At 36.0% G+C, this 24,052-nt stretch overlaps 1 protein-coding gene across 1 annotated transcript in view; it reads right to left on the bottom strand.

Annotated features, from left to right (window-relative positions):
- Positions 1–24,052, bottom strand: part of LOC107039405 (protein split ends) — a 139,876-nt gene that overhangs the window by 12,648 nt on the left and 103,176 nt on the right.

Raw genomic sequence — 24,052 nt, 5'->3', positions numbered from 1 at the left:
ACGCGCGGGATATTCAAATAATTTCAACTCATGACAAAGTTCTTTTCGGCCTTGTGAGGAAAATAGCTATTTTGACTGGTGGGAGCTTTGTAGCGTTCACCGAAGGCGTGTGTGAACCTCCCAAGGGTCAAAGAACGCTTCTCACGAGTGTGGAATCCTATTTTATGCCACTCATGCCTGAAACCGGCTGGATTACACACTCGACGCTTCGCGTCTCGTGTCTAATTCAGCCGGTTTCAGGCTTCGTGACATAAAATTTTGTTCAGTACTTGTTAGGAAATTTCGTCCTTAACGTGTGCGGTTACATCACTCGCCTTCGGCTCATGTTGTAAACCCCACACACGTTAAAGACGATATTGCCCCACACGTGCTGAAATATACTATTTCACCACAATGTGTACAAAGCGAAGCATACGGAAAATTTCGCTTTACGCACAAGTGATGAAAAATAGCATATTCAAACTCCTGAGGCCAAAATTAGTTATTCTGACACAAAAAATTCGAAGTTTTGGATTTAAAGAATACAATGCTTCGATTTAAAAGCAAAAGCCCAAAATTAATGGGGGAGCAGTCATTCAATCAAAGTGTAAAAAAAATCCCCAAAAATCTGTATTCCAACGATTGAACCAGTTCATTTTATTCCCTCCTATTCCCATAAATGTCCACTGAGTGATTACAATATCCATAAAACACCAAATGAAAACAAAAGTAATATGAATCCCCTCGTGTGTCTATCGCACGAAAATCGCAATTTGACAAAGTGCCATATCCCCATATGCACAGGTACCATACACCTGTCGTGAATTGGCTTCTGCACTTTTAAATGCTATTACTATCCACCAACCACCACGCGTTTCCATTCCCTTTATAAAAATAACAGTTGTTTACGCATATATTGTTATGACGGATTCAACGGTGACGTCACGCGATTCGCCCAGCGGTGATAAAAATCAAATTGAGGTATGAAAAACACGGGAGACTTGCCTAACTCACTCGACGATCTCCAAACGCATCGCAGGTTTATGACACCAGACGTTTTTTTTATCGATGAGTATATTTAGGAAAATTATTCATCAATAAGTGTTCAGGAACATGCATGGAATAAAGATTCAATCAAGAATATAGATTGAGAATACGGAAATCGTTAATTTGAAAGTGAACATTATTGACTTAAGACCGAATTTTTTTTTCGTCCAGAAATCAACATTAATACATGCATAAATTTTCTCCATTCAAGGAAGAATATTATTTATTACATTAGATTTCTAGGAAAATGACTCAAGAATAATTTATTCTTGATTAAGAAAATTTAATTAATTAAATCGAATGTTTAATTTATCAGTTGAAATATTTAGTCGTGATCTGAAAAAAAATAGTCATCAATTGAACAAAGAACTGCAACGTTTCTAATTAAACAAGTCTGAAATTCTCGAGTATAATATTCTGGATGCCAAGATATTTTTTCTATAGTGTGTATTTATCAATAAAATCAAAAAATATTGACAGTAACTCTCTCGAGGATCTCCAAACGCAGCGTAGGTTTGTCACCATACGTTTGTTTTTATCGATGAACATAATTTATAGAGTCCCATTGATGAAGAACAAACTATGTATATTTGGGAAAATTATAAGTCATTATGTGTTGAGGATCATGCATGGAATAAAAATTTAATCAAGAATATAGGTTGAGAATACGGAAATCGTTTATTCGAAAGTGAATATTATTGATTTAAGGTCCGGGTGGATTATCTTTTGAGCGTGATCTTGATGATTTTGTTTCATTTTCATAATCTGAAATGATCTCCAATTGCTATTTAGTTTTACATAGCCCTGGAGTCTCCAAAAATTATGATTGTACAACCAAAAAAACGTTGAAAAAAAGCTGACCATTTTCAAAGAGTGATTTTGAATAACTAGATCTGTGCGCGCGCTTATCTTTTTGTTGTGAAAATGAAGAAATCTAATTTATTAAACTTCATATACTCATAGATGTTTTATAAATATTTATAATGACTTATAGAGAATTAAGAGAATGAAGAGTGAAGCATCAATGAATGTTCTGACGCAGAAGAAGTTTTTCTTTTTATCTTTTGAAAAGATTAAATTCACGATTCCCGGCGGAATAAACTTTACAATTTCTACAGAATTTTAATATTTACTTAAATCGCTTTATTACGGATGTTCAGACAATTTGGTAAATCCTTCGTTCCGTTTTAAAAACGACTGAATTTTTCCCGTCATTTGTCACCGTCATTACTATCCAAAATCTTTTCTTCGAGTACGATTTTATTACGGTCAAATACTCTTCTATCCGAACATTTTATTACGGTCGATATTTTCCCGAATTTTAATCTTCGCAAATCCTCACTAATCCCTCCACTCAAAACAGTTGTCACATTTGAGTTGGTTTATAACTGCAAACACAAAGAACCTTTTAGTTTTATGCCCTCAGCGCTCCCTAATGACTCGGTTTCTCCAGTCGTTATTAATTCCTTGAATTTTCCCGAACCCCAATTCTCGTTATCCACGCGGACTCTATTATACCCCAACGCATTACTTGGGCCCAAATCACCTAACCAATAGGAACGTCGCATTGGGATCCCCGAAAAACTTAGACTACCGTGCCAATCTGAACGATTTGCCAAAATGTCTTTCTCCACGGTCCGCATTCTTTCATATAAACCCTAACATTTTCACATTTCAACCAGTTTCCTCTCGTAAATAATTTTCGTCCTTATCGGTTCAAATAATAACGAATTACGCCGCGTTTCGGTTACATTTGACATTCATTTTTCTTTACTGTTTGATATCCTTTTTTAACTTTCAAATATTTCATTATTAAAAATATTATCCTCTAAACAAATGTACAAGTGTAATAAATAAAGTGTTGATTATTCAATAAACAATTTAAATAAAATTAAATAAAAAAAGACATTTTTCAATCACCTCCTCAGTATCTTGATACTGTGCGAGTGAACAATGAATAATTTTCAATCTTCGATTAATTCTTTTTTTTTTACTTTTTAAAATAATCTGATTAAAATCTGTAATTGATTTCCTAGAAAGCTGAAAAAATTTCTTGAATTTTTCGGAAAATTTCACAGTTTTCCAGATAACTGTAGATCACAGATTTTTCTCAAATTATTTGAGAAACCGAAGAATTTTCGTGAATTTTGTAGAGTTTAGAATTATATATATGAAAATCTGAGAAGCAAGAATTGATCATTTTGGCGTGTGATAAATATGAAAAAATTAAAATTTAGGAAGTGAAGAATAATTTGTGAGTTAAAAAAACTTAGAAATACCATGTTTTTTTTCTCATGATCAACAATTAAGCAATTTAGATATGTTTTGATATAAAGATCAACTTCACACATGAAAAAATGAAAAATATGACGCAGAACAAATTTTTGGCATTTGAAGAATTTGAAAATACCGGGGATTTTTTCAGCGCCTATTTCACGTGACTCATTGACCAACCAGAATTGAAGATTAGCGGTCAGGCAGTTTCGGGATATTTCGATATAAGACAACTTCACGTTTCTTTCATCTTTAGTAAAAAAAAAAATAGGATATCGGAAAACAAACCCAATAGGAAAGAAATTGCAAATTAATAATTTGATGTATCTAATGGCTGTTGAATCGTCAGTTGTCACTATAGTCAATGGCTACCAGATCATTAGTTACCCTGATAAATTATCCATTCATTATTTCCTCTCTATCGGATTTATTTCTTAATCTCTATTAAAAACGCTCTTTGAAAATGTTCAATTTTTTTTTTGCTTGCACAATCATAATTTTTAGGAACTCCTACGTGATGAAAAATCCAATAGAAATTATGATATATTTTACACTATGAAGATGGAAAAACAATCGAAATAACGTTCGGAAGATAATCCATCAGGGCCTTAAGATAGAATCTTCATGTCATCCAGGAATCAATATTAATACATGAATAAATCTTTTGTATTCAAGGAAGAATATTATTTATTCCATGAAATTTCTATGAAAATGAAGCCTCAAGAATAATTTATTCTTGATTAGAAATATTGTAATTAACTCGAATGTTCAACTTATCGATCCCCTTGCTTTCCGCTGGCATAAATAAATAAAGACCTTTCCTTAAATTCATCATCTATCAGTTGAAATAGTAATTCCTGATCTCTAAAAAATAGTCATCAATTGAACAAAGAATTGCACCGTTTCTAATTAAACAACTTGGAAATTTTCGAGTATAATATTCTGGATGCTAAGATATTTTTTCTGTAGTGTGTATTTATCAATAAACACCAAAAAATATTGACACTAGTAATGAATATTCGGTATCAACGAATTGAAAGAGATGACTCAGAATAATAAAACAAGAATAAAAAGAACCAAGGGTTGGGAATTTGTATAAAACGACCGTGGAAACAGAATAATTATGGAGATACTCGTTGGTTAACCAATTAAGGGTAGCCAATTAAAAAGTTCTCGCTGGCTTGTCGCTGGTTGCACCGGTCTGTGTGCATGAACCTGAGGAAAAAATGAGTAAAGAGAGAATATGAAATATTCTTTTTCCCTCGGAATAATTTCACCTCAATCGTTTAAGCTCATTCCCGTGTACTTACAATCAGTAATTACCATTCTCATTAAAATCCTCGAGCTTTTGTATAGAAAATTACCTCAATAAAAATCCCCATCGATGAAGAATGGAATAACAAAATGCAGATAAAGTATAAACATTGGTTTTTCGAATTGTGAAGATTGACGGTTGAATAATCGGCATTTGTGAGCCGTTAGTTTCAATTGAATGACACGTATGGGGCCGTGAGGGCATGGAGTACAGTGGGCAACGGAAAAACGTGAAAATCCCATACTGGGACAGCAAAGTGAACAAACAGGCGTGATACCGGGGCCAAACAATAATTGACAGTTTGATTCGTCCCACCCCTGGGATCACCACATCCATTTACATTCTTTTTATCTCCAATTATCGATTTGGGAGGTATCGTCCAGTGGCCGAACGAATAAGATTCGGCGGATGCCAGTGATTGCATGAATGAGATTCTATGATCACTTGGACATTATACTATTTGAAAGATAGGCAAAACCGTAATACAGAATTACAATTATTTTATTACATACAACATCAGGTGACTGTAGTGTTACAATTTTTCAATTTTTAGTCAATTAATTTTTTTTTCCCATTTCACCGTATACCTCTCGGTTTTTACGGTTTTCTTATTCCTTCATCCCGTTTTATTCCGCATATTTGTTTTTCCCAAAGACTCTTTCCAATTTTTCCAAACAATGTTACTTCCCTGAGGTGTTCCCGCGCGGTCACCCATCCATCTAGTGACCACGCTCAGCGCTGCTTGGCTTCCCAAAGCTAAGCTCACCACCGCAATGCGCTAGCCCCGTAGGGCCCTAGTCAATTAATTATCAATCAACATTTTAAATTTTTCGAATATTTCATGAATCAGGAATTAGCTTCGCCAGAATGATGATTATTAGTTGAATTGAAAAATAAAAAATCAAATATTTAGAATTCAGTAGCGAAGTGGTGAACCGGTACAAGTCAATTTTGACTACTGACCAATTTTCAATGAATATCTCGGAATCTAAGGGAGATAGCAAAATTTTTGTTATAACTTTGTTTGAAACGCAACTAAAATTCCAGAACATTCTGGTCGACCATCGGCCTACTTCGAAAATCTCCGGGACCCTTCGGGTCATCAGTCATAAGTCACCGAAACACGCGCGAATCAGTTTAGGCTTAGCCTCTCACCGTACAAGTCTATCTCGAGCAAATCACCTGTAGACGTCGTATAGTATCAGTACAGTTCCGATCAGTACATCAACTCAGTTCATTTATTCAGTTTTATAAATTCAGTCTAGAGTCAATCAACGCAGTTAAATAATTATCAGTATAAATTCAATAAATTAATTAACAACTTTCTAGAAACATTCACCCGTGTATAAAGTGTACATATTTTCAGACTTTGGTGGCTGTTGGCCAACAATAAATTGTGACTTTAGAAAACATCAGTATTTTTTCTTTCACGGCTCATCCTACTTTAACTATCCTCTAACATCTCCCACAATTCACCCAATTTACAGATCCTCTCCTCAAACAAACTTTTTTTGTAGAGCCGATTGAGTGGTACAATAAATGTAATCACGAAAATTTCATTATCTCCCTTAGATTCGGAAATATTCCTCAAAAACTCAACTGGGAGATAAGTCGACGTAAACCGTTTTACCACTTCGATACTGAATTAATTGTTTAATTATCATTGAGAATTAAAAATTATTTTCAAAGTTAAATAAAAAAATAGAAAACTTTGATTAACCTGAGGTAAATTTTAAAAAAAATTACTTAGCAGCAACTTTTGCTGATCTCTGTATTATTTCTGGTAGTAGGCCCTGAATCCGCGATCTAGCTGAGCCAAGCGAGGTAACAGTAGTATGTTCCATCACTTGTGCGTAAACTCAAATTTGAAATTGTAAAATGAAAAATTGGGTTCGATACACGTGGAAAACGTGTTCTTTGACCCTTAGAAGGGTAGCATTCGCTTTCAGCAAGCGCTCCCACGCACCATTCACAGGTCAAAAAACACTTTTACACACAAGTTTTGAAACATAGTGATGAAAATTTCACTTTACGCATAAGATTTGGTGGATACCAATAATTGAATGAATGAGATTCGATGATGACTTGAGCATTAGAAAGTGACATAAGGTTCTATTGAATTGATGCAGATTATATTATTATGATATATTATGCGCGCGCTCCGCGTGCGCAAAATCTCACTTTAAACGCATTGTGATGAATTGTGATGAAATATACCATTTCGTCACAAGGCTGCAAAAAACTTTTCTGACGAATGTCAGGATTGCAGACCTAGGCGAAGACGAGGAATGCAATCACACGAGTCAGAAAAGTTTATGGACACGAAGTTTCCGTAGATCGACGTTTTAACAGTTCAAAATAAAAAAGCAGGTTGCAACTCTCAATAATATATATTACACAATAAATATTGTGCAATTTGTCTAAAAACCAAAAAAAGTTCTGCTGCTCAATGCAATTATTGAAAGTAATGAAAAAATGCCGAAATTCTCCGATGTCTTCAAAAATTTCAAAATTCAATAGCATTTTTTCCTTAAGTCAGTAATGAATATTCATTAATTAAAGAATAAAAGATTCTCGATGCAAACATTTCTGAGCCATATACACTGTTAATAATTTTTGTCTGAATTTTCCGTGCCGAATTCCGGTAATTTTTATCGTGTTCAAGTTCCACTGAAATTTCAGAAAATCTTGTCATTGAAAAATCAAATACTCCTTCGATTTTCTGTTCAAATGATCTGGAAATCAGTAAAATACTTGATTTTTCATTTCAATTATTCTGTAAAAATTCAGAAAAATCAGGAAAATTCAGGGAAAAATTAAAAATTCATGTCATTTTGTTTCTGAATATTCATGTTGCACTGAAAATTCAAACAAATTGTGAAATTTCCATCTCACTCCCACTAAAAACTCATGAATTTCCGTGAATTCTACTTAAAACATGAAATTTCACAACCATTTTTCCCTAAATTCGATTCAATGTCACTCTTATGAGATTTACTATAATATCTTCCATGAAATTTCAAAAAAATTCTAACAGTGTACTTGAACCAAGAGAATTCACTCTTCAATTAAAAATTTCAATATTCACAATTCTCGATCAAACACCATTTTTGTCGGTCAAAACTCAAGTGTGAAAATTCCTCGAGTTAATCTCGTGCGAATAAACCTTTTTTATGCCCTGAAACAGCCCCTCCCCCCTTGATTCAAAATCTCTAATATACCGCTAACGACGGAACAAAGGAGGTTTTTCTTTACAAAAAATGAGGCTTGTTAAGGGCATAAATGGATGAAGCAAAATGCTCTGGGAGATTCTACTAATTACGCTAGCACCGTTCAGTGCGCGTAGAGTGAAAAAGCAGGTCCTAAAAGAGGAAAACGGGAGGGGGGGGGGGGGTGAGGGGGGGGGGGAGGGGGGGAGAAAACCNGCTCTGAATGTTTTATAAAGTAGGAGTGGAGAACTTAACCGGCCTTTGAGTATACTGTATCGTCGAAACATCGTCTTTACGCTTAGAGCCCTTCGTTAATTAATCAACGAAATTTGCCCCATCAGAGAAAAAAATTGAATGAGTTATTTTTTCGACTGTTTCGAAATAAATGAATTTTTTTATTTTTCATTCGAATACACCAATCGTCCGTAATGTTCGATTAACGAATGCGAGAGAAATTCAAACAAAATCCGTCAGTACAACAAGACTACAGAAAGCTCGACTGAAGTGAAAATTTTCGCTAATTACTAGTGGTAAAAGCGTGAGGATTAGTCGCTGGTAATTGGCGATTCCAGTTGGGTAGAGAGTTTGGTGAGTGGACTCCCTCGATCCCCTCCACCGTTTCCCAATAAAATATTCCCTTTGATTCTCTTGTATGATGTGAAACAAGCGGGGCTTTTGCGAAACATAATGCAACAGTGGAGTCGCAAATAAGGCAACGCTGAGTTGTTAAGTGAATTGATCGTTTGCCTGCGAGGGACTCGGTTTTTTTTGTTTCCCAGAGAAGACAGTGGGACCGTAAATTTGATGTATTAAAATCGACCCCTTTTTTAGTATTTATATATTTATGACATTTGCACTCAGTCAGCGTACGGAGCGAATGATTAAATGTAAATACACATTTTCAGGCTTTTTCGAGGCAATTTCAGTGAGCTAGGACAAATAAGTAATTTTTTTTTCACTATCTCTGATTTTGCAGACTTTAATTGGAGTGATGGGTAAAGTAAAGTGAGATGGAACACGGAATAGTGAAAAATATGAAGATAATCATCAGAGGGATATTTTCAACGTCCAAGATAATATTTTTTTCATTAAATATTGAAATGTTTGAGGGATTGAGCATGATTAATTTAGCTGAGTACAGCGGAAAATCAAAATGAAAAATCAACGAGAATGTCGATAAATACAAAAACGAAATAATCAAACATGAAGCGGAATTCATGTTTTTCCTGTCAATTACTGTCCTCACGCAGGGCAACAATATTCATCAATTAATGTTTCGTTGATTACATTAATGAAAGTTAACCCTCCAACCCAATTTTGAATGAGCGTCGTCCGTTTAATGTACCATTCGAAAGGTAGAAATAATTGATTCATCCATAACAATGAATATTGAGATTGAAAATGATTCCAGAGTGTCACAGACTGTGCACGGATGGGCGAGATTGGACATCGGATAGTTTGATCGTTGGGTAATGCTGTAACGGCTGATTGCCCACTGTATCTCGCTGGGTAATACCCTTTTGCCATCATACACGTGTGTTTGGGTAATACTCAAATAACATCTGTCAATTAGGGGCCAAATTCCCGTGTCCGTTTATCCGGGATGCATGGAAAAATTGTAATTAATTTTGTGAGGGTATTTTATGTGCATAAAAACACATTGGGTATTGATTTTCAGGAATAACGAAATTGGATACAGTAAAAATTAACAGGAAAATTGATGATTGAAAATAATTTCCAATTATTTTTGGAGAGAGAGATTTTGGAGAAAATCATCAAGAGAATTTTTTTTCAAATTCTTCAATTTCTTAGGAGAGAAAGTTTTCACAATATTTCCCTGAATCAACTAATTCTAGAAATGTTGCAGTGAATTGTGTATTTATTTATTTATTTTTGTTACTCATATTTCTTTCCTACTACTATTACGGTTTTATAGGGTCCCTATTCTCTCTTCTGATTTTTATCTGCGTTACCATGGGGCGTCTTACTTTTAACGGGAGACGGAACCCCTTTGTCTACATCAAATCTTAGAATTGTGTTTTCTCCTACAATTATTAATTTCTATCTATGAAATTACTTTATCGACTCGATTATCACATTGTTGAGTCAATGAAGTAGTTTAATGGATAAAAAATCATAATTGCAGGAGAAAACACAATTCTAAAGATTCATATAAACGCAGGGGTTCCGTTTCCCGTTAAGGTACTTCCGCAGTAGTCATATGGGAGTAGAAGGTAATGTGCTACAGGGTTGAAATTTTGAGAATATATTCTTTCAATAAATTAGAAAGTTGCCCCGAAAGTCCCAACACGATTTACTACATTGATTTTTGTAGAGAAATAGATTAAAATTGTCATTTGTACAGAGCCTTATGAGACACGTTTCAATAGGGAATGACGATCATGGACAATATGCTAAGAATCCAAATACTTAATTTATCGCATCATACATGTTTCCAAAAAACATTCCTGCAATTTCTCTATTCATGACCACAGGAATCAGGAGTTGTTATTCAAAATGTGCGTCAAAATCATGATGTTTTTGGGGGTTATACATTGGCGGATAGGACGTAAAAACGACGTTAGAGTGCACAATCTTTGCCCCACTCCTATGTTTTTTGCGCTTACTGCGCACGGGAAACCATGGAAAACCTAAGTCGTACAGCCGGCCGATTGTGCAGAGCCCTAATGTGCCTTTCTCCTTCTGTCACACTGACTAGAGGGGCACATTAGACCACTACACCGTGCCTACCTTCGGAAATTTTTGCGCGAGGCTGTTCCTAAGCGGTTACCCATCCCAGTATTTAACCGCATTAAGGGGTAACGGAACCGACCACAAAAAGACGTTTACCAAAAACAAGTTTTCTTGGATTCTATGCAATGAGAATCAATGAAACGTTTTCCCCGTATTGAGAGTAGCGGAACGCATTGCTCTCCTCTCATGCTTTTCTTATTTATGCAAAAAAAATTGCAAATTATTTAACGGCAAGGACCAGGGTAAGGCCGACGCCATTTTATTTGTAGGAATTTGCCAAGTCATGGTAGAAAAACCGATTTTTTATAGATTTTTCTTAGCCGATGTCTATTTTCATGAGAAGAGAGCAATCGAGTGAGGTCCAAGACAGAGATTTTGAGTACAAAAACGTACTTTTATTGCGTAATTTTCGTAAAAACTTGTTTATGATGATTGGATGGTATCCAGGAGGTAACATGTCCTTTACAGGGCACCAATTGTAAGAGGGAAGTACTTTTACGAGTCAGAAGATGATGTAGAATGTTTCCATACCATTATTATTTATTTATATCCATTTATTTATATTTTATGGGCTTTTGTACTTTTCACGTACAAAATCCAAAAAACCACGGGAACCTGCAATACCGATAGGGGTATTGCAACCATTACGATCGGCCAGTGAATTGTTTATTTTTCATGTATTTTTGGAGAGAATTGAGTTAGAGACAGTAGGAAAGTTTAGTCTCCTACAGAGAAGATTCTTCGACATTTGTCTCCAAAGCGATTAGCGGGAGACTACTACGAGTTTTAAAATTCGCAGGCTATAAGAGCAAGATTTATCATGCACTGAAGATCGTTTGTATATCTCTAAAAAGGAATAATTAGTGCAAAAAAAATAATTGTTTATTGTTCGTTTGCGCCACAGACGATTGAAGTGTTAAAAATAGTCCAGGGCATCCAATTTTTGTGCTGAAAAGGTTTTTTTTTAATTTTGTTAAAAAAGTGTATGTGACGTATTGTCATTAATACGTCGGTTATTTGTTGAATACAATGTGACGTATTATGAATAATACGTTACATTAAATTTATAATGTGGGACGATGAGAAAAGAAATATGATTTCTTTCTCATCGTGCAGGAGCAGAGCTCAGCACTCTCACGGTGCCATCTGAGTCCAGCTTCTCGGTAAAGAAGCTGTTTGACTGTTCTAGTTGTGTGTCAATGATGACACTTAATTGTCTTAGTGTTTCGGGACCGTGAGACTGCTTGCTCTGCAATTTTAAGTCTTGAGCATTTTTACAAAGACTCTGCAAGGGCAGAGTACGTTCGGGAGCTGGACAGAGAAGATCTCTGAGCTTAGGCCTTCAGCCAACCAAGAACCAAGTCAAGTCAAGGTCCCAAAGTCGAGTCAAGTACCGCGTTATACCGACCCATTAAACACTACCGTGTATAAAAGGAAGTTAATATATAATTATTTTACCCACATTAGTACGGTCGGTTTAATATCGTTAACCCTCCCTCTATCCTTCACTTATCCCTCCGATTGAGCGANAATGTACAATACACGAATTCTACCAGAAATCGATTTCATGTTTAAAAAAATAAGGTTTTTGAAAGTTTAAATAATTCCAATTATTCATTTACAAACAACGAATGTTTAAAAAAATAATAATTCTATACAAAATGTAATTTTATCGACGTTGAATATTCATGATTTTTTCAAATTTTTCTTACGCAATTTAATTAACAAATTTGATGATTGAAAATGATTGAAACTGTAGTGTGATCTGTACCAAACTGTAAGAGATACTTGGATATCCTTTAAAAAAAATTAATTCAGTAACGAAGTGGTAAAAGGATAAGTCAGTTTTGACTATTGACCAGTTTTCAATGAATATCTTGGAATCTAAGGGAGATAGCAAAATTTTTCTTATAACCTTTTTTGTTGAGCCGATTGAGAGGCACAACATATGTAATTATGAACATTTCGCTATCTCCCTTAGATTCGGAAATATTCCTCAAAAACTCAACTGCGAGATAAGTCGACTTATCTCCGTTTACCACTTCACTCCTGAATTGTCTTTAAAATCTCAAATTTTCCTCTAAATTTATTAGTTTCAAAAATATTCTGCATTTATTATTCCAGCGAATCATTTTAGAATAAATTACCGAGAAATCTTTTTCAGAAAATTCAAAACGAGTCTCTGAATATTCCTCTCTCATATCACTCATAATGGTTGTAGATTAATACGAAAAATGATAGAAAATCATTTATAACCATTTACCTCTTCACTGTTTAAATTCAGTAGCGGGGTAGTAAAACGGTTCGAGTCGATTGTAACTATTTGGCCAAGTTTCAATGAATATCTCAGAATCTAAGGGAGATAGCAAAATTTTTGTTATAATATTGCTTGTAGAGCCGATTGAAAGCTATAACAAATGTGATTATAAAAATTGCGCTATCTCCCTTAGATTCGGAAAAATTCCTCAAAAACTAAACTGGCAAAAAAGTCGACTTAAACCGTTTTACCACTTCACTACTGAATTCTTCTCAAATTCAACCTTCCCGGTTAAAAATAAAATCGAAAATCCTTCTTTTGACCCTCAACAAATCATAATCCCTGCCTCCACTTCCCCCGAAATCCCAGCACCAGAATTTACCCCAGTTTACCATATAACTACACCTGCATAACCGTTATTTGCTCAATGAAACACTGTAGACGAGTCCCGAGTTACATCAAATGCACCCGAAACAGCAAGACGAGAGTTGGAACGAGACACTCTGCTTTTTGGGGTGGTAACTACACATTGAGTGCGAGTGAGTCAAACCGTTGCAAGTTGGAGGGCTCAGCAGTGAGGCAAAGAGGGAGGATAGCTGGTGTGGGCTTCAGCCCGGGCATTAATTGGGATTAAGTAAATCAAGACGCTAATTAGCTCGTCCGTTTCCCTGTCTCTACACCTCCCACCGCCCACTAAAACCATCTCTCCCGAATCGTCCACTAGTCCATTTAATTTTCCCACCAATTTGCCACATTCCCTCTTCCCTCCCTAAATCCTCATATTTATTCGTACCAAATGCCAACGTTAAATACTATACCATCAAGCATTTCCAGAGCCCCTCAAACAGAATAAGAATCATTCCCGAAATACCTCGACTAACGAAAATTGAACCGAAACTATTTCATTCCCAAACGTTCGATAAAAAAAATTACCCTGAAACATGATTGAATAAAATGAGTAACGAATGAAAAATAATTCCTCCCCAAAAAAAAAGTGGAATAGAATTTTTTCCATCGAGGAAAACCCCACGAGGAAGGCCAGCAGCACTCTGGCCCTGGTAATATCGTGAAAAGTGTTTGCTCAGCTTGTCTCAACGCTGGGGCATTAAACCGAGCGTTCTGTACCCCAGTGCTGGATAACCCCCGGGCACTTTATCCCTGTGTGTGCTCACTCTCCACCATCTCCTCTCTCATCCCTCAATTGTTCCACCAGTTGTTCCATACCCCTGACTCGGTGTAGAAACTATCAAACGAGTTAAAAAAGTGAAGGATGAAAACATTCGGATCATTAAAAATAAAACCTCGTTCACAGAGGTTTATTTGTAAATCCGTCCTGGTGCTTTTTAAATCCATTGATCAGTATTGTCCCTTTGTTTTGGAGCGGGGGAAGGACAATTGGAGCGACTTGAGGCTGTCATTGGTAATAGATATGGCTATCTCAAAAGGGTGACAGTGTATTTATGCTGGTATTATTGGTGGAATAAAAGGAGGGAGGAAGGTGCATGGATGGAGTTGAGTTTGAAGCATTGGATTGTCTCCGGGGAAATGTGCGTAATCGCTGGGCTCTATTCAGCTTCCTCACTGGCGTCTGTTTATTGGTCAATGCACAAGCGTATATAAACCCGAGGACAATTCGTGGTACAAATACATATACAATGATAAATCACTCCTCTCTGACGACACGGGGCTTGTACCTGTTCGATTGGATGTCGCTCATTATCGTTTCTATACGGTAGATTGAATGTCTAAATACGAGAGTATCTTATGTGACAAGTTTGAATGTTTCCTTCAATAAAACATCCAGTGTAACGGTTTTTGAAGCCAATCTATTCGGCGTATTGTTTCATCAGATTTTTCATAAACGATGATGATGATAGAATACATTAATGATATTACGATAATACTATTTTATATTATATTTTATACTATACTATATGAGGTATTCCATGCCAAATAAGTCAACCGCTGACCCTCACCCTCTTGAAAATTGATGGCGATTTTTTCTACGATTGGGGGGCTTGAATAACTATCTCTCAAATTTTTTACGATTTTTTTGACAGCCCAGTTCGGAGATTTTTTTTTTTTTCAAATTGTAATATAATATCAATTGTAATATCGTTTTTTTACAATAACTCGAGTTCTACTCATCCGATTTCGACTTATTAGGGATCAAAATTTTCCATTTTTCACCACCTATAAGAATGTTTTTTGTCCTAATTTTTTCCAATCTCTAGATGCTCGAAATAACGAATTTTCGAAAAAAAAAAGTTGAAAAACTTGATTTTGGCTAATTACGTCACGGTTGATTATTTAAATTTTTTTTTCAGTAATTCCTATAATCAAAACAAAAATTCTAAGCCGTCATACATGTTGGGTTCCGTCTTAGATCTATTTTATTTTTAATTTTTTTTATTCTCAAAATTCCGCGAATTCGATCAAAATACCCCAAAAGGTCATTGGTTGACTTTGATTATAAACAGTGTGAAGTAAATTTAAACATATACCTATATATTACATATTTTTTCGATACATAATTAAAGTCGTTTTAAGGTGTTTTCACCAAATTTTCACAATTTTAAAAAGAAAAAATTAAAAAAAAATAGAACCTGGATGGAACCCAACATGTATGAAGGCTCATAATTTTTGTTTTCATTATAAGAATTATTGAAAAAAAAATAAAATAATCGACCGAAACAGAATTATGCAAAGTAATAATTCTGTGCAAAATTTAATTTTAATGATGTTGAATATTCATGAGTTTAAAAAAAATTTCTGACGCAATTTAATTGACAAATTTGATGATTGAAAATGGTTGAATCTGTGGTGTGGTCTGTACCAAACTGTGAAAGTCACTTGGATACTTGGAAACTTATTAAATCTCTAATTTTCCTCCAAATTGATTAGTTTGAAAGATATTTTAAAACAGTGTGCATAATTTTTGGGGGAATATCGAATTGATTACTCCAGCGAATCGATTTGAGAATAATTCAGCAGTGAACTGGTAAAACGGTACAAGTAATTTCGACTATTAACCAGTTTTCAATGAATCTCTCGGAATCTAAGGGAGTAGCAAAATTTTTATTATAATTACGAACATTTCGCCATCTCCCTTAAATTCGGAAAAATTCAGTAGTAATACCACGAGATCTCCAAAATTATCGGATATTTCCCGATTGTTTTGTTGCGTAGCAACGAGAGGGGGAAGTTTTGCAGATTTTTTACGCAGAACTTATCCCGATCGTTGTTACGCAGGAAAACATGAGGGAAATGTCCGATTAATTTTGGAGGTCGAATGATATTCGACAGATTATTTTTGGTGATCGGATCCTTCCCAAACCGACTCATTTTGACTTTCTTCATGACTTTCTTTCACTCCACAGGATAATATTTGACAGTTATTTGGTTAAAGAAACAATTGCAGAGCTAGAGAGAAATTATCAAAAGCTAGGGGGAAATAACCACTGTAACTTTAATTGGGAAGTACTTCATGTTATTGAATACTGAACTCTAATTGGCCCAGGGAAGGCCAGATCCGATTACCAAAAATAATCAGCTATAATACCCCAAGGCCTTCAAAATTATCGGATATTTCCCGAATGTTTTGTTGCATAGCAACGAGAGGGATCAGTTTTGCAGATTAAAATTTTACTGCAAAGCTGATCCCGATCGTTGATATGCAGGAAAACTTGAGGGAAATATCCGATGAATTTTGAAGGTCGAGGAGTATTTGGAGGACAATTTCTTCAATTCTGATTTTGGCCGATCAGGGTGCAGTGTTCGGGGTTACGGGACACATCTCACCAAAATGTGAGGAATATCTGTCAAATTCGTAGGAAAAAAATTAACAGGCAACAGGGAAATTATCAGTCTGATAATTTCCCTGCAGCCGGGGAAATTATCAGTGTGAAACGCGTCACGTGACTCCGAATACTGCACTCTGATTGGTCAAAATCAGAATTGAGAAAATTGTCCTCAAAAATTCAACTGGGAAATAAATCAACTCAAACCGTTTTACCACTTCGTTACTGAATTATCGAAAAATCTTTTTCCGAAAATTCAAAAAGAGTCCCTTGATATCCCTCTCCCATATCACTCATAATGACGATAATTTAGTATAAAAAATGGCAGAAAATAATTAATTATCATTTAAATCATCATTGCTTGAATTCGTATAAACTCGAGGACAATTCGTGAAAGATAAATACATATGTAATGATAATCACTCCTCTGACGACACGGGGCTTGCACCTGTTCGAGTGAATGTCGCTCATTATCTTTTCTAAATGGTAGATTGAATGTCTAAATACGAGAATATCTTATGTGACAAGTTTGATTGATAATTCAATGTAGACGAGTTTGATCATTCACTGAGGGAATTCTGTGGAGGTGAGTGGAGATAGCTGAGTGGAAAAATATTGAGGATTCGAGTTGATCTAATGGAGGGGGGTAACAGGAGGGTGGGTAAAATGGAAAAGGTGAGAGAGAAATTGTGGAGAGAGGTTGGTATGTATGAAATGAAAATATTCTTATGTTTGCTGAGGAGTCGAGCTGGAAAGAGCAAGAAGGGGCATCGCTCAATTTCCCTTTTAAGTTGGAAAATTGAGAGGGAGAAGGGGGAAGCGAGTAAAAGTTGAAATCCAGAGAGGAGGAATGTTATAACTGGGTATAACGGTTATAACGAGGAATAAAGAGGGAATGAGTTGAACGAGAGTTGAATTATAAACGATATTATGCAAATACCATACGAGGGACGGAGAATGATGATGAGAGGTTTGGAGGTAACGTCGGGGAAGGTTGAGTTAATTTGATGAAAAAATATATGGAGGTGTAAGGCAGAGGGAAGCTGTGCCGGAAAATACTTCTGCCACTCAAGATTTTTTTTCCTGCAATTCATGTTCGAATGAATTCGAGGAAATAATGCTATGAATTTTTTCTCCATTTCGAAATAATTTGAGTTTGACCTTCTGAGGATGTTTCAGTTTAACTCCTGGGAGATTCTGCTAGGGATACAGTGGGATGGTTTGAAATACCCGTAGGGTTGCAATTTGTAGGATTCATTTGATCGGAAAATTGATTTAATCACTGAGAGGAATATAGAAAATCTGAAAAAATTTGGAATTCAGTTGCGAAGCGGTAAAACGGTTCAAGTCGATTTTGTCTATTGGCCCATTTTCAATGAATATCTTGACCTTGTTTGAAACGCAACTAAAATTCCAGAACATTCTGGTCGACTAGCTCGGCCTACTTCGAAAATTTCCGGGAGTGACCGAAACACGCGCGAATCAGTTTATGCTTAGCCTCTCACCGTACAAGTCTATCTCGAGAAAATCACCTGTAGAAGTCTTACATCGCACCTCACCGAGTACAGTAGCTTCTTGAACCTCACCTAGCTCACTAGTTACCAAGTACATCACCAGTCTTTGTAAGATCAACGTTTCGTTCAGTACATCACCACAATAATTAGTTAAACTTCAACTAAATTCAGTGATTCAATAGTATTAATTTCAGACAATTATCGGTTAATCAAAAGACTATCACAGTGACAATTTACCAAAGAGTGTATAAATCATAACGACGTGGTTCGATCCCACGAATAAATAGTGATATTTTTATAATTAGTGCCATCATTAATTTTCCAGCATCTCCCTCCACATTTTTCTCCCACATCCACCCTAAGCCTAGTTCCTCAACAAACAGACCTTTTTTGTGGCCCTTAATTCATTATATAAAAAAGGTCATTACGAAAATTTCGTTGTCTCGCTCAGATTTAGAGATATTCCTCGAAAACTCCGCTAAGGGCTAGATCGACTTGAACCGTTTTACCGCTTCGTTACTGGATTGAGGAATGAACGACTTTAATTTCGAGGGAATCAAATAATGTGAGTGCAAAATACGAACAATTGACGTGAAAATCCTTGCCCAGATCTATATCTAATGCAGACTTAAAGGTTCTTCTGAGTCAATGGTACACTGAGAAAAATAAAGTTTTTTTGGAAGTACTTGAAAATTGACAAGAAAAGAATATTTTAAACTGACGAAAAATAACTGTCATCCAGAGATTTTGTATTTGTCCAAAAGATGAGGGTCTATGGGTTGACAACAAGAAAGTAACTCTTCGAAACCAGTCAAGTGGTTTTTGCGTTTAAATATTTTAGATTTGAGACTGAAAAACTAATGAAAAAATTGTATCAACTAGATTTGGTTCGAGAAATCACTTTCTTGTCATAAACGCGTTATCCTCGTCTTTGGAACGAGTGCAAATTTTTTTGACGAAATCACAAAGTTTGCTTTTGGAGAAAGATTGATGAAACTATCAAAAAACTTCAATTTTTGAAAATTACGAGCATTTTCTATAAATAATTCATAAACAATAAATTTTCGATCAAAAAATGATTTGTTCGGAATCGTAACAAATTTATTTACAATCAGTTTTCTAGAAATCGATCAAGCTTAAAAATATAAGGTTTCCGAAAGTTTAAACAATTCCAATTATTTATTTATAAACAACGAATGTTAAGAAAAATAATAATTCTGTGCAAAATGTAATTTGAATGACGCTAAATATTCATGATTTTTTTCAAAATTTTCTCATGCAATTTGATTGACAAATTTGTTTTTCAGTTTGTATCAAACTGTAGAAGGTACTTGCATATCCCTAAGCCATTAATTTCTTGATACAAGTAAAGAAGTACATCTCAAAAAACGTTTTTATAAGTCTCTGAAGAAAATAACTGCGTTGGATAAACGCCGCGTAATGCAATAACATAAAGATGACAAAATACAAGAGAAAATGCGGTGGGTTGATGAGAAACCCCCATATAACCGTAAAGAGTTAACGAACCCTCTCGCAGTTCAACTTTTTATTCGGAAATAAAAATTTTCTGAATAAGAGAAATTGCAGAAGATGAATATCAAATAACGATAGATCGCAAGGATTAGCCGTGCAAAATAGCTATCGCGTCGTCAAGTACGAGCAAGTCAGAGGGGCACGTGTCACGCCAACCGGCCAATCTGCTTTCATCAGGGGCGGAGTTCTCACCCGCAAAACCGCCGCGCGGGTTTTGCGGCCAACTGGCGCGCAACGGTGGGGTTGAAAATTCTCTATATCGCGAATATCACCTACCCCTGTTCGTACTTCAACTACCGGCGTTCAAATCACAAACGTCAAAGTATCGCGACGCTTCTCACCACTTTATCAAGCTTTAAAAAAAATCGTGTCAACGACTGAAAAATCAGAGATCACGTGAATCTTCCGCAATCCCAAGATAATCCCCTCTTTCAAAATCCCCTAACCAAAACATCCACGCTCGTAAAGTTGGAATTTCGCAAACATAATGAAGTCATTGCCAAAAAAAAATCTTAAATTATGTGATTTAAAACCGAAAATAAACTCAATAAAACAGTGAGAAGGAAACTTTGACTGGTTAAAATAGATAATCTCTCCTGAAAATTCCCCGAAACAAAACATTGCCACTCATAAAGTTAAAATTTCTCAAACATAATGAAGTCATTGCCAAAAAATCCCAAATTATGTGATTTTGAACCTAAAATAAACTAAATAAAAGGGTGAAAAAGAAACTCTGAATGCTTAAAACAAGGTGGTCAAACTTCGTATTTTTGCGTTTCAAACTATTCTACATCATTTCGAAGCAAAAAGATAATCCCTTTTAAAAATTCCTTAAAACAAAATATTCACACTTACAAAGCTAAAACTTCGCAAACATAAAGTCTTTGTAAAAAAAATCGCAACTTATTTGAGTTTAAACCCAAAATAAACTCAATAAAATAGTGAAAAGGAAACTTTGACTGCTTAAAAAAAGATAAACCCTCTTAAAAATTCCCCAAAACAAAACATTCACACTCACAAAGTTGAAACTCCCCAAACATAGTGATGTCATAGCCAAAAAAATCCCAAATTATATGATTTTAAACCTGAAATAAACTCAATAAAACAGTGAAAAGGAAACTTTGACTGCTTCAAAAAGAGTTTTTCCCTCTCAAAAATTCCCAAAGCAAAACCTTCATACTCACAAAGTTAAAACCTCTCAAACATAATGAAATCATAGCCAAAAAAATTGCCAATTATGTGATTTTAAACCCAAAATAAACTCAATAGAACGAAAAGGAAACTTTCACTGCTAAAAAAACATCTCCAAGTAAATCTAAATCCCCAAAAATGTACAGTTTATACAGAGCTTGGTTCGGTGAAGAGAGTTATCCTCGTCTGGAGAGCCTGTCACCCCCAGACACAGTGGTGCGAGTGGGCAACGAGGGTGAGCATCAATTTGTGGCGCACCGAGGTGTCCTCGCAGCGCACAGTGGTTACCTAAAAGCCCTCCTCGCGACAACCGGAAGTTCCTCTTCATCCCGAGACGGTCCAGGAAGTGTGACATCCGTGTCAGTCTCCTCAGTTGGTAAATACCCCGACCCCCGCCTCTCACGAACCCACCCCCTCCCCCTCGACCCCCGAAAAATCCCCCTAACAATTTCAACATTAAACCCAGGTGGTGAAGCATTCGCGCCACTCCTGAACTACATGTACACCGGTCGCCTCGAGGTGACCCTGGACAACATCTACAGTGTCCTATTAGCCACCCACTTGCTGCACATGCCGGGTGCGCTTGAACAGTGCCGAGCAGCTCTTCTGAGACTCCGTGGACCTCCACCACCACCTCCACACTTGCCCTCATCATCTCACTCTAGCACAACTGTTCTGAGACCAGTACCCAACAGACTCGTGGGACCACCAATTTGCTGGCCTCAATCAACCCTCTACTCACCAACCGTCGGACTCACTCATTTGCCTAATCTCCAGTTACCACCTGGATTACCAGTTTTACAGGCTCCAAGTCTCATTCATGAAACAGCAACGACTGCTACTGCATGCAGGTTTGTTGGACAATTTTGTTTGTTCATTTTATGGGTTAATTATATTGATTATTTCCCCCATCAGCCTTCCAGACAATAGAATTCCGGTGTTCGACGTCTCGGGGACCAATCAGAAGAGAATTATATCAATAATTTCCCGTTATTCGGAAATTTTCGCTTTGACAGGTAGAATAACAATTGGCGAATGTACTACAATGACACCGAATATAGTCAGACTAAAATTTCTTGTCCCTTTGAGAATTGTATTTCAATTGTTTTCATTGAGAAATCAACATTGGAAACCATGAAAACCTGTGGCCTGAAATTATGTTTTGAGGGAAAAGAAGATTTAGCTGAACTGTGCCATAATTCGATTTATCGAAATGGTGATATAGCAAATAATCCGACAAATACCTCTCGAGCTTCAAAATTAATCGGAGAAAAAAAAATCCTAAGAGAATTAGAATTTAGAGAGAAAAAATTTCCGCTTCACCCAGCCGGGAATCGAACCCGGGTAGAATAGAATTCCGGTGTTCGACGTCTCGGGGACCAATCAGAAGAGAATTATATCAATAATTTCCCGTTATTCGGAAATTTTCGCTTTGACAGGTAGAATAACAATTGGCGAATGTACTACAATGACACCGAATATAGTCAGACTAAAATTTCTTGTCCCTTTGAGAATTGTATTTCAATTGTTTTCATTGAGAAATCAACATTGGAAACCATGAAAACCTGTGGCCTGAAATTAGGTTTTGAGAGAAAAGAAGATTTAGCTGAACTGTACCATAATTCGATTTATCGAAATGGTGATGTAGGAAATAATCCGACAAATAGCTCTCGAGCTTCAAAATTAATCGGATATTTCCCTCAAGCTTCCCTGCAAATTAACGATCGTACCAAGTTTTGCAGAAAAGTCCTAAGCTATAGGGGAATATCCGATAATTTTGAAGCTTTTGGGGTATTACTACTGATAATTACATTGTTTCTTTCTTATTAGCATATATTTTCACTATGTATTTCTCCCGTATACAGAGAGTCATGTACCAATTGCAGTGAATAAAATAAATGAATAAATAAATGAATTTATTCATTGTATCGATAGTGCATTGGCACAAATACAAGAGGAAAATTGAAAGAAGGTAGATAGGCGATAACTACCAGCCAATCATTTATATTGAATTCTTCTATCATCTATATTGGTATTCTTTTAAGCTCTGCTATGTATGTTAACAACTTCGGATAATTAGATTCAATAAACTGCCCTGACGAAGAGCTTTCAGTGGGTTCGAAACGTTCGGCACAAAAAGAATTTGTTTTTGTGATCCTTTTTATGGATAAATTTACTTAAACCGCATGGATGACCGTCCGTTACGGATGGAAGATGAAATGAATTGACACGGTTGAAATTTTAAAAAGAAAGAAGATGGCAAATAATTGTCAAGCAGTGGAAGAAGATGAAACACGAATAAATAAGTAAAGCCTTAATAACTAACTTGAACGAGGGAATTGTACATTTGTACATTTTTGGAAAACCAAATAAGAGTTTCGATTGTAACAAAAACAACGATTTTTGATAGAATGTGACGGCAGTTCAGGCAAGTGCTTCCAGTGCTGGCGCTCTGGAGATGCAATGAAATTGATTTATTGGATAGTTGATGTCATAACTTAGACATTTTACGATTCATAACGACAGACTTTCTGTCTCACTATTAATTCAGCAAAGAAGTGTCACCTTATTTTGTCATATTCAACATGTGTATTAATTTTGCATTCACCTAGACACCAGTGATTTTAGGAGAAAATGTCAAAAACCTTTTGGATAGTTCGACAAATGATTTGGTTATTTCAAGACTCATAAAATAAGTTCAAAGTCCATTCGTATCATCAACAATTTGAAGAGAAAAGTCATGAGAATTCATGTCAGAGAGGAAAGTCATTGTCTTTAGAAAACTTCATTCAAATCAATGTCATACATTGATTGATATTATTCGTTTTCAGACGGAATTCCCCATCACCCCGACCGCCAACTCCCCAGCCACTGAAGCATCCAAAGAAGTCTCATTCGCGATCAAAAAGTCCAGCATCAAAGAAGGAGAAGAAAGAGCCGATAAAATCATCCGAGTCTCAAAAAGAAGAACCAGAAAAGAATCAAAATCAATCATCAAAAGCCTTTCACCACCCCCCAGAGCCTGACGGAAGAACTTCAGTCCCCTCGGTGGAGTCCTTGCACCAGAGACCCAGTGGAAGAACCTCACGATTGAGCGTCGATCAGGGTTCAACGAGTGTCTCAGGAGTGGTCCTGGACATCGCCTGCTGCGATGGACCAGTCAAATTCCACCGAGTGCT

This window comes from Diachasma alloeum, unplaced genomic scaffold (genome assembly GCF_001412515.2).
Source record: "Diachasma alloeum isolate Michigan unplaced genomic scaffold, Dall2.0 Dall_scaffold_00299, whole genome shotgun sequence".
NCBI lineage: Eukaryota > Metazoa > Arthropoda > Insecta > Hymenoptera > Braconidae > Diachasma > Diachasma alloeum.
Note: the sequence above shows the minus strand (reverse complement) of the source record. Positions and strands in the feature narration are given on the sequence as shown.